Consider the following 11,712-nt stretch of genomic DNA (forward strand, 5'->3'; position numbering starts at 1 on the left):
TCATCAAATTGCCTTTGTTGCTAGCTATAAATTGGGGATATCTAGAGTTAATTATACTTATATGGAGAAATTGTGCCTTGGAATGGTTTTCACGACAAAGAAATTTAGGCACTATATTCTCTATGAGAAGGTGATATTTTTTATGAAGGTGGAAGGACTTAGATTGTTGATCAACAAGTTACAACCACCTCTGATTGTTTAGCAAAGCTACAAATTATTTTGCATGAGTCTGATTATGAGATTAGGAGTAAGCCACCAAAGCTGTAGGGCATTATCAAATGTCTTGTGGATTTCGAGGAGCCAAAGGAAATTCTGGGTGAAGGAAATCCATTCTTGGTATGCAACTGTAATGCATTATCTATCTACAAGAGAGCTTGGGGCTAATCTATCAAAGTCTACAAAGAGAAAGATTAAGTGGCAAGCACTACGCTTTTTGATTATAGCAAGTGTATTGAATCTAAAAAGTGTGGATGAGATTCATTATCAATGTGGTAATACCTGATGAGGTACCATTTATTCTTGAGGAATGCCATGATTCAGTATATGGGGGACATTTGGTTGGATGGTTTACTACACAAAAAACTCTATATACTAGATATTGGTGGCCATTGATTTTCCAAGTTACTTTTAATAATGTTAGGCACTATGATGTTTATCAAAGACATGATGCTAGGGAAAATCATAAGCGGCTGCGCTGAATCCTATTTTAGTTACGTTACCCCCTTCAAAAAATGGATTATTGATTTTGTTGGACCACTACACAAAAGCATTATCTCATTGTTAGCGATGGATTACTTTTCAAAGTGGACTGAAGCTAGAGCAATGATGAAGGATAATACTAAGGAGACGGCTAGTTTTATTATGGAGAATTTTTTTTTCCATTTTGGTCCACCTAAGGAGTTAGTGTCTGAATGAGGGACACACTTTCTAAATAAGGTTATAGTAGCCTTAACAGAAGCTTTGAAGATTAAACACAATAAAAGTACTCCATATAATCCACAAGCAAATGGTCAAGTGGAGAGTACAAATGAATAGTTTGTAGGGATCTTATCCAAGATAGTGTCTGAAAGTAAGTGAGATTGGGGTAAGAAATTGTGTGTGGTGGTTTGGGCTTACTATACAATATTTAAGAGAGCTACATGCTACACCCTGTTAAAGATGGTATATGGGGAAGAGTGTGTCTTACCATTGGAAATAGAGGTGCCCAATGTGTGATTTTCTCTTAATCATTGGTTGGGTGAGGATGAAGCATTGTAGGAAAGATTTATTTCTCTTGTGCATCTTGATGAAATTCAATTGTAGGCTCTATTACATCAAGAGGCAAGGAAGAAGAGAATGAAAGCACTTCACAACCTTCGGGCAAAGAAATACTAATTTATGAATTAGTGTTGTATTATGATGCTTATCATAAGCTATTTTCTAGTAAACTAGAACCTAGATGGGATGGGTTGTATAAAATTGTTTGTATCGGAAAGAATAGCTCTACAGCCCTTTTAGTAGACTTGCAAGGGGTAGAGTTTAAAAATAAGGTAAACTTTAATAAGTTGAAGCCTTACTAAATGAAAGGTCCAACATTAGGCTTGGTGCCTATGCAGATCCTTCAGGATTCAGCTTTAACTTATAGTAGGTACCAAGACAATTGTATGGAAACAAGAATTTCTTATCTTGACCATCCATATCTAGAGCAACATTACCACCAAGGTCAAGTGATCTGGTGGAGTAAAGGTTATCACATTAATGAGTGGCAAGATGCATCTTTCATGGGGATATTAAGGTATACTACCACCATTGTTAGAGGATTCTTACGAGCATCCCTATCAAGTTCAGCAAAGGAATGAGGGATACCTAGGGGAGCATCTTGTTGTGTAGAATCTTCTTATGGCTAAGTCTAGGTGATATTTTTCCTTTACAAGTACTTTCTCTCTATGCTATATGTATTTATGTACTTCTAGGGGATTTTTCTCTTATTCTAGACCAGAAATCAAGCCATCTAGTCCCAAGGTAAGGTTAGGTGTTTCTAAGTAAAGTTTGAGCAGTTATTCGCCTCCTATGAAGGCATTCTAAGAATTGTTTTAGAAGGTAGCCCTAGTGATCCTGTTCTGCTAGCCACTAGGTAGGTATTTCTAAGAGCTTTTGTTAGTACTAAGGTAGTTAGAGAAGCCTGCCAAAATTTAGAAAAGATAAAATTTTGAATTTAAATGATACAAATTTAGCATTGAATTTAAAGCCCGAGAAAAGTGGAAGACAAGGAGCCGACAATTTTAATTTAAAGCCCGACGAAAGTGAAAGACGCGGAGTCAATAATTTTTAGTGACCGTGGAAGACAAGAATGCAAATTTTAGCTTTTATAGTGATTGTAGATTTTTTATAAATTTTTTGAGTGTTACATCAAAGTAAGATGAGTTCCTAGCCGTTCCAGGACCTCAAGCCAGACACACAGAGTTTTTCGAATCACGAATTGAGCACTGGACCAAGGGGAGAGACTAAAGTCACATTTGAAGGGCCAAATTTCGGTCAAGATTTGAAGGGTTATGACCCTTAGGGGGCCCTTGGCTTAAAAAATTTCTCACATCCAGGGGGGGCCTTTTCAACTAATTAGAACAATGCCATTTTTTGTGATGATTTGGAGATTAGGATAGTGTGGGACTGAGACCAAGTACCAAATCTGAGTAACAGCATGATTTCTCTATTTTTCCTCTTCCAATCATCTAATTCCTCATGTGAATATGTTGTTTGAATGGAAAATTTAAAATTCAATATTTCTCTCTCCTCTCCTCTCCTCTCCTCTCTCTCTCTCTCCTCTTGATGCATGTTTCTATGGTCTAATCTATGAGAGAAGAAGTAGGCAAATTTGAGAGATTCCGATTGGGACATGATGCTGAGACATGATGAAGAATAGGCTAATGTTTGGAGGAGCATAAATGGCTATTAGTGAGCATTAGCGGCCTTCCAAATATGAGATAGGTGTGAGATAAAGCACGATTTTGTGAGTAAGTGATAAATTTCTTCATTTTATGATAAATCTTAATTGCAAATGGTTGAAAATGATTTCTCTTGATTTTTAATGACCTATTTCATGAGAAACATCAAGAAAATCACCAAGAATCAATAATCTATTGATTTTTACATAAACATGCAAAACCCACAAAAAATGTGGTTTTAGGATAAATCATGGATTTTGGGGGTTTTGATGTGTTAATGGTACTCTTATGGGATGAAATGAGGGATGAGAATAATTCTCAGAAATTTTAATCAAGTCACATTAAAAAAACAAGAAATATATATATTTATTGATAAATAAATAGGAAAAAATAGAGATCAATGAGAAAAAATAGGTTTTTTATGTTTTAAAAATATTTTTAAAAATGTGTTCATGGATGTATAGTAGGGCTGAAGTATGAGGTTTAGTCTATCTTTATGTTAAAGTGAGTATTTATCATTCTTTATATAGAAAAATACATCAAAACACTCTCTAAGACTACCACCACCGAATGCACAACCCTAAATGGTAGGAAGAGGAGGGGGTAATAATTGTTCATTACATGTTGAATTTTACTTTTTTCTAATGCATTTTTCATGTAGAATATGTGTTTTTTGAGAATTAAAGGTTTAGTAGCATTTGCATGCTCTCAGTGCTAACCTTATGCAACAAAACAATTACGTTTAGAATGAATGCATGAAAAGAAATGGATTCGCATTGTCACAATGCTGGTTTCAATGAATAAAAATGATTGAGCACTATGAACCATTCGCAACTGCATTGCATTCAATATATGATATCATCCTGGATACATGGTAATTGTCTTCATAAACATTGACCCATGCTGAGGGTGAGGTATCCCAAGCCGTAAGGTTAGTGATTCAGTTTCTTTGGGGAGTAAGGAGTGAGGATTATCTTTTATATCCTAGAATGTTTGATTAAAAGAGATGATTATGTATTGTATGTGCTTTATGTTTGAATTGTGCATCGCGGGGCAAATCCTCGAGGTGTAGGAGAGCCATAGAGAGGGGCCGTGGCAATTAACTGAGGGGTGCCTGTTTTGTTTACTTTACGTGATGTAAAACACCAATATGTGTAGGGGATCCTTGTGAGTAGTTTGGGAAGGGTTATATGGTAGACTATAAACGTACTAAAGGTTTATTTAGTTAGATCAGTATGTAGCTTTGGGAGGCTCCTAGGCCACAAGGCCATGGGCTGTTTTAGGTCCCGACAAGTTCCTATTGAAAGATAAGTCATGAAAAGGGAAGAAGTCTGGCAAGTGAAGTGAAAAAAACCAACATAATGACAGCAATGAATCGACTTTTGGTTTTCACTTGGACATAGAGTCCAGCAGTACAACAGAGTTTGATTCCAATGAGAAGGAGGAAGAAAATACAAAAAAAACCAAGAATAAAGATAAAGAAAATAAAGTAGTAGACAACAAAAAGAAAAATGAGGTTAGTGACCTTTGGTATACACAATGCAACAATCTCAGACATGTCAAGGATAAATGCAACTTGAACCAAAGATGGCATAACATTTGCAACTTGGCTACACACAACATTAAGTACTATGGATATAATGGCAAGTTCTAGATGGATGGTTTCGAAGGTTGGTAAGGGACTGGAGCAATCAACTCCGAAAAATGGTTAAACCTCCATGCCAATTCAATTCCTACATCAATTGCAGCACATACCAATTGATGAGATGACAAGCTCAACACGTGCAAAAATTGATGATGGATCGCTCGGCTAGATGGATGTGCACATGCACACTTACTACATTACTGGTCATTATGGTCCTCACATGGCTATTGACTTATGACTTATTATGTTTATCTTATTTCACCTACCTATAGCTGGCATAGTTATAGTTCTAGTCAATTAGTATAGTTAGTTATGCACTATTTGACTTAGTAGGCCACTTTCCTTTATGTTGTATCTTATCTATACTTTGTGCACATTGTATTGTGTGAGAAGGAAGAATAATAAACCAATAAGAAAACATTTTGGCCTCCATCTCTCTTCTTGTATTCATGAGTGAGCTTCTTCGGTTGTGTATATTGTGTGTTTGGCACAGTAACTCAAGCAAATGTCCCCACCATGCAATTCTTGACATGGTATCAGAGTAGCACAACTAAGAGGGGTTGGATTTGAAGGCTGAAATAAGGAAGAAGAAGTAAGAATTTGAGCAAGCAAGAAATGGGTAAGAAGCTCTCCTATTCTTTAGCTCTTTCTCTTGGATAGTGCATGTGGAGGCACCAGAAGCAAGGCTCAGTGAAAATCTCAGATTGTGTGAGATTTGGTGTATAGGTAGAGCATTATGTATTCTACAAATAGGTCCTTTAGAGCTTTCTTATTACCTTTTTGGCTATCTGAGGCCATTTTGAGCCCCATTTTAGACACACAAGGTTGTGGATAATAGTTTCAGTGCATACTACACTTTTGATTGTATCGACTGAAAGTGGGTGCACATGTTATAGATTTGAAAATTGGTAAGTTTTGAGGTGTTTTTCAAGAAGAGAACATAAGTTTTATCTACAAATAGATTGTAGATTACGTGTATTATTGAGCAATCAATGAAAAGATTGCTTGGTGTATTGTTGTGTATGTTGAAAACTGCGAGGAAAACGAGAGACGAAAGGAAGAGAGGAGAGAAGAGAGATATGAGACACCGAAAGTGGAACCCCAGAAGTGTGTCAACTGAGCACACATGATAGGAATATATAGAGGGGACCTAAGATGCTATATATAGACATACTATATATAGCTAACATCCCCGCTCAAATAAAGGTCCCTTACTATGGATGAAAAAACCCTTAGGGGCTCAAGGGAAAAACCCACTGCTCTATATAGGCCTACCATTATATTAATATTCAAAATATAAAATTACAAAGTTGAACTTACAAAGCCTATTCATAGGCATCAAAGGAGCTACATCACTCATGAATTACAACATCAACGGAGAAGGAGCTACATCACTAAGGAGCTACATCACTCCTGAATTACAACAGCCTATTCAGAGGCATCAAAAGAGCTTTATCATTCCTAAATATACAACATCTAAAATAAGGATAAGTGACATCACTGCAAAAGATAAAATCTCCAAGAAATTCCTTTAACTGAACTTGTGATGTAAGCAGTATATCTGTCACATCAAAACTTAAAGAAAAATGTTACAGTGACATTAGAACAACACAAGGTCTATAGAGACAGTTCGCGACGCCGCTCTATAAACAACATAACACATGTGGGGTCCCATGAACAAAATATAAATAAAACAATTTGTCATCAGCTGGAATATAGACGCTCATCAGCTAGAAAGAATGTAAACGAAATAATGTGTCATCAATTGGAATATAGACCCTCATCATCTGGAAAGAATATAAATGAAACAATGTATCATCAGCTAGAATATAGATGCTCATCAATGGAATAATGAACGAGGATGATCATCATGAAGAATGGCAATATCAACATCCAAAAGTAATGTTGATGTTCAATGGAATAACGAATGATCATCATCATCATGAAGCATGGCAATATCAACATCCAAAAGAAATGTTGATGTTGAAATGTAAAGAGAGAGAGAGAGAGAGAGAGAGAGAGAGAGGAAGTTTCTTGCAGAGCACGAAGTGCTTTTATTAGTTTTTTTATTTCTAAAGCAACATGCTCCACTTGAGTTGAATCCCTAGCCTACTTGCCGCTACTGTTGGAGAACAAGTTCTTGGCCCTGCTGCCTTGTTCCTCTATATGAGGACCGCAGCTTCCTTTTTCCACCGTCCCCCCTCACGCAAGAGCATTGCTCTCACCTCGTCTTTGCCTGCACTTTCTGATCTTTAGGAGTGCCAGACTTCATGAGTACTTCCAGATCAACAAGGCCCAACGATATTAAGCCAAGTGTTAACCCTGACATTAGCCCTGCAAAAAACACCAATCCCAGGATAATGAGAAGGTAAAACATGAAGATAGGTCCACAACAGTGCTCACCCATATCTCCCTATTCTTGAAGATCGAGTACAGAAGGCCGATAATTTGTTCTTATATCTCCCAACCAACTAACATCAAAGAAAAGTGTAGTTTCCACACTATATAAATAAGCGGTACTGCTTGACGATTCTTCACGCAGTTCATGCGATGGCAAAATTATCAGTGACAAAATCAAGCGGCCGAACAAAATCCGGAAGACAATACCGGCGCTAGAGATCGAAAAGCCGATGGTTACACTGTTACGGAAAGTTTGAGTAAACAGCAAGCTAAGGTTAAGTGCTGAAGGCGATGGCGATGATGATAGGAAGGGTCCATTTATATGAAGTCTGCCTCTTCACTAGCCTGGTAGTATCGCTTCTACAGCTGCCAAAGCTGCTACTCCGAGGGGGAAGCTGAAGGCTCGGTGCCGCCAACATGCCGGATCATGTGCTCGGCATCCATGCGTATGGGGTTCTCGAACCGGGGCGCCAACCAAGCCGACCACCAGGCTTGCTTCGGTATGGAAGGTGCCGGGCCGACCGGGTGCGGCCCAGTTGTTCCGGCCTCCAGCGTTGACGAAGAAAGAGAGGGAGGAGACTCCCAGGAGTGCGGAGAGTTGCATCTCGTCGTAAGACAGGTAGTCTCGCAACACGAGAGGGGAGCTCTCAGTCTCGGTCTCGATGCGCGATTGTTTTGGCCTCCAACATTGACAAAGAAAGAGAGGGAGGAGGCTCCCATGAGTGCAGAGAGCTACATCTAGTCGTAAGACATGTAGTCTCGCAGCACGAGAGGGGAGCTCTCGGCCTCGGTCCCGACGCTCTCTCAGTCACTCGTTGCCTTGTGAGGCTTCCCGTTTCGCAGCCCCGTCCGCGCGAAAGGATAGAGAGGACGATTTGATATTCAAGAGACTAAGCCCGACAATCGCTTTAGTAAACCTACTAAACTTGCGATATCCAGTGTAAACACTAATGCTGAAAAGCTTTGTGATGTTGTAGAACCTTGCTCTGATACCATGTTGAAAATTGTGAGGAAGACGAGAGACTAAAGAAAGAGAGGAGAGAAGAGAGATATGAGACACTGAAAGTGGAAACCCAGAAGTGTGTCAACTAAGTACACATGATAGGAATATATAGAGGGGACCTGGGCTGCTATATATAGACAGACTATATATAGCTAATAGTGTACTTATTGTGAAAGATTATAAAAGACTTGCTTATTATTTTATATTAAGTTTGTTATCATGGAAGAGAATAGCAGGCATCCCATCATTGAGAAGATAGACAAGAACAACTACCCATAATGAAAGTTCCATGTGACAAACTTCCTTATTGAAAAAGGCATTTACGAGTTTATTTTAGATATGAAGAAAAGGAGTCATAGGAGCTGACTAACCCTACAACTATAATTGAATTAAAAGTGTGAAAAGAATGAAATGCAAATGACAAAAAGGCAATGTATTGGCTATCTGTAGTCATTGATAATACCATGCTGACATACATATCAGAAATAAAGAAACTTTACATGCGGCTTAGACAAATTTTGAGAATATGTTTTCACTAAATACAGAGGCATGGAAGATTCAACTCAATCAAGAGTTGGATACTTTGAATAAAGAGAAAATGTCTGTCACAATGAGTATGCTTTAAAGGTGAGAAGCATTGCAAATGCTTTAGCAACGATTGATACAATACCTTATGATGATGATTTGGCTTCATCTATTTTGTGTGGCCTTAATAGTGAGAAGGCTTGAAAATTATTTGTCATTTCTATATATGTACAGATGCCATTTTCAAATTTTGATGAGTTGGTCTCTCTTATGACCATCAAAGAGATGAATATGCAGTGTGAATCATTTGAAAGAAGTGGTGAATAACTTCAAGCATTTTACTCAAGTTTAGGAAGGGGACATAATAGATCCTCTTCACAAAACCGTAGTATGGAATGTGCTGATAATAATCAGTAAAATAGGTTAAATCAATAATTCAATGCAATGCAGGTTTCAAGAGGCCATGGAAACTTTAGAGGCAGGGGGAGCTATAGAGGAAGAGGTGGATGGAAGAATAGAGGTTTTGGTAATTTTGGTATTGTTTGTCATTATTGTGGCATAAGAGGTCATACTGCAGCTCATTGTCTTGCTAAGAAGGATGATATCAGCAATGATAAATTGCAGCAAGAAAACTATGTATCGTCTTCACGATCGAATGAAGACAAAAGTGAGCGTATGTTTGTTATGTAGCATATGATGAATGATATTATAGGAAAGGGGATATATGATAATGTATGGTATGTTAATTCAAGTACATGTAATTATATGACCAGTCATTTTGAATGGTTTATTGAGATGTAGGATTTATAAAATCTAGGTTATGTGTAGTTGGGTGATGATTTATGTTACCCAAATTCACACATTGAAAAGGTTACCTTGTCCTTGCATGATGCCCAAACAAAGAGTCTATCATTATGTGTGCCATCAATCATAAAGAATTTAGTGTCTATTGGCCAAATGGTAGAGCAAGGGTTGCAGGTCTGATTTAGTATAAAAGGTTGTTTGGTAGAAGACTTTAATTATAAGTGTAAGCTAATTGCAAAAGGAAGTAGAGTTGGCTGCATATTCACCTTGGATGTTGAAACTCCTACTATGAATACTACCATGTATACTAAAGGCAAATGAGTAGTTGCAAATATTGAAATATGGCACAAATGTATTAGATATACAAATATACAAGGCTTGAAATTAATGTAGTCCAAAGGATTGGTTACAAGATTGCCTAGTTTTACAATTTTTGCAAAATTTCATAAAGTGTGTGAAGTATGTCTATTTGGTAAGTAGATAAATAATATTTTTGTATGATTGAGATGTGAGAAAAAATATACTTGATGTTATGCATATAGATATTTGGGACCTACATAGAACATATCTCTTGGTGGCAATAAATACTGTCACATTTATTGATGATTGTTCAAGAAATCTATGAGTATACTTCATGAAAGAAAAGAGTGATGTATTTGAGCACTTAAAAACTTTCAAGGCTGTTATTGAAACAAAAAAAGCTTAAAATTAAATTCTTGAGATCATATGGAGAGAAAGAGTACCTCTCTAATGAATTTAGTAACTTTTTGAGGTCTCATGGAATAAAGAGACAATTTACTTGCAAGCATACCCCATAGCAAAATGCGATTCTAGAAAGGAAAATAGACATTTTGTGGAAGTTGCATAGTCATTGATGGCTAAAAAGAATGCACCAAAATATTTTTGGTGAGCCATTCATATATTACTTTCTATATTATAAAAAAAACTCCCACAATCTGCAACTCATGGGATGATCCTTGAAGAATGCTTCACAAGCAAGAATCCTAATGTGTCACATTTGAAAGGGTTTGGTTGTATTGACTATGTTCATATGCCAGATGTGCTATAAAAGAAGCTTGATCCAAGGGCTAAAATTTTATTTTTATTGGATACTCCTTAAAGTAGAAAGGGTATCATTGTTACAACCTTGTCACATATGAGTTCAAAGTGAGCATAGATGTTATTTTTTATGAGATGAGTAGTTGGTATGCATCTAGTATTAATGAGTTGGATGATGAAAATGATGATAATGATAGTTATGTACATAAAGAAAATCAAGAATAATGAATCCTTAGTAGACCAAGAAATTCATTTGATACTACATCTATAATAAGCCCTTAGTCTAGGAGACTAAGTAGTAGCCCCATATCTTCACATGCATCTACATATTGCACATAAAGACAAAGGGAAGAAAGAAGCATTAGATGTGCATCTATTAGTCATTCGGAATTTGATGAAGATTCCAATGTTTTAGAGAGTTTGGATGATAAACTTGGTATTCCTTCACTGATGAGGACACTTGGTGTACAGAGAGCACATGGTAATGTAAAGATTCCACCAAGTAATCAGTCATATGCAAGTCTAGGAGAGTTATATACTCTGTTTAAACTTTTGGTTTTGAAGGTTATGCAACTCACCATTGTGTTTATATGGTAAAGGTTCATGAGGTTGTTAATCCCACTTGTTTTGAGGATGTTATTAGTCATGCTCATTGGGATGCAACAGTGGATGAGGAGATGGCTACATTAGAAGCCAATAAGACTTAGGGTTTGGTATCATTGCATAAGGGAAAGAAAGTTATTGGATATAAGTAGATTTACAAAATCAAGCATAATTCAGATGGTTCTATTACCAAGTATAAGGCTAGGCTAGTTGCAAAATTCTATACTCAAACATATGGGAAACATTATGAAGAGACATTTGTCAAGAATCGCGTAGTGGGGGGACTTGCTCAAGATGCTGGGCCAAACACACACAGAATGCACAAGGAGAAGCTCACTCAAGAGACAAGAAGAGAGATAGATGCCAAAAAGTTTTATTGCTGATTTCTTCTTCTTCTTCCACACTCTTTACAATGTACACAAAGTATAGATAAGATAGAACATAAAGGAAAGTGGCCTACTAAGTCAAACAATGCATAACGGACTACACTAGTCGACTGGCGCTATAACTACGCTAGCTGTAAATAGGTGTAACAACCTGAATATAATAAGTAATGAGTCAGTGGGCCATGTGAGATTCATAATGACCACTGATGTGCTAAGTGTAGACGTGTGGACCCATCTAACCAGGCGGTCCATCATCAATGTCCGCATGTGTTGAGCTTGTCATCTCAACACTCCCCCTCAAGCTCAACTGCATCTTTGCAACTCCGAGTAAGCTTCGAAACTTTTGAAGCTTCTCTGTACCCAATG

Source organism: Lygodium microphyllum, chromosome 4 (genome assembly GCF_053477565.2).
Source record: "Lygodium microphyllum isolate KBCC chromosome 4, Lygodium_microphyllum_v1.1.10, whole genome shotgun sequence".
Classification (NCBI taxonomy): Eukaryota; Viridiplantae; Streptophyta; class Polypodiopsida; order Schizaeales; family Lygodiaceae; genus Lygodium; species Lygodium microphyllum.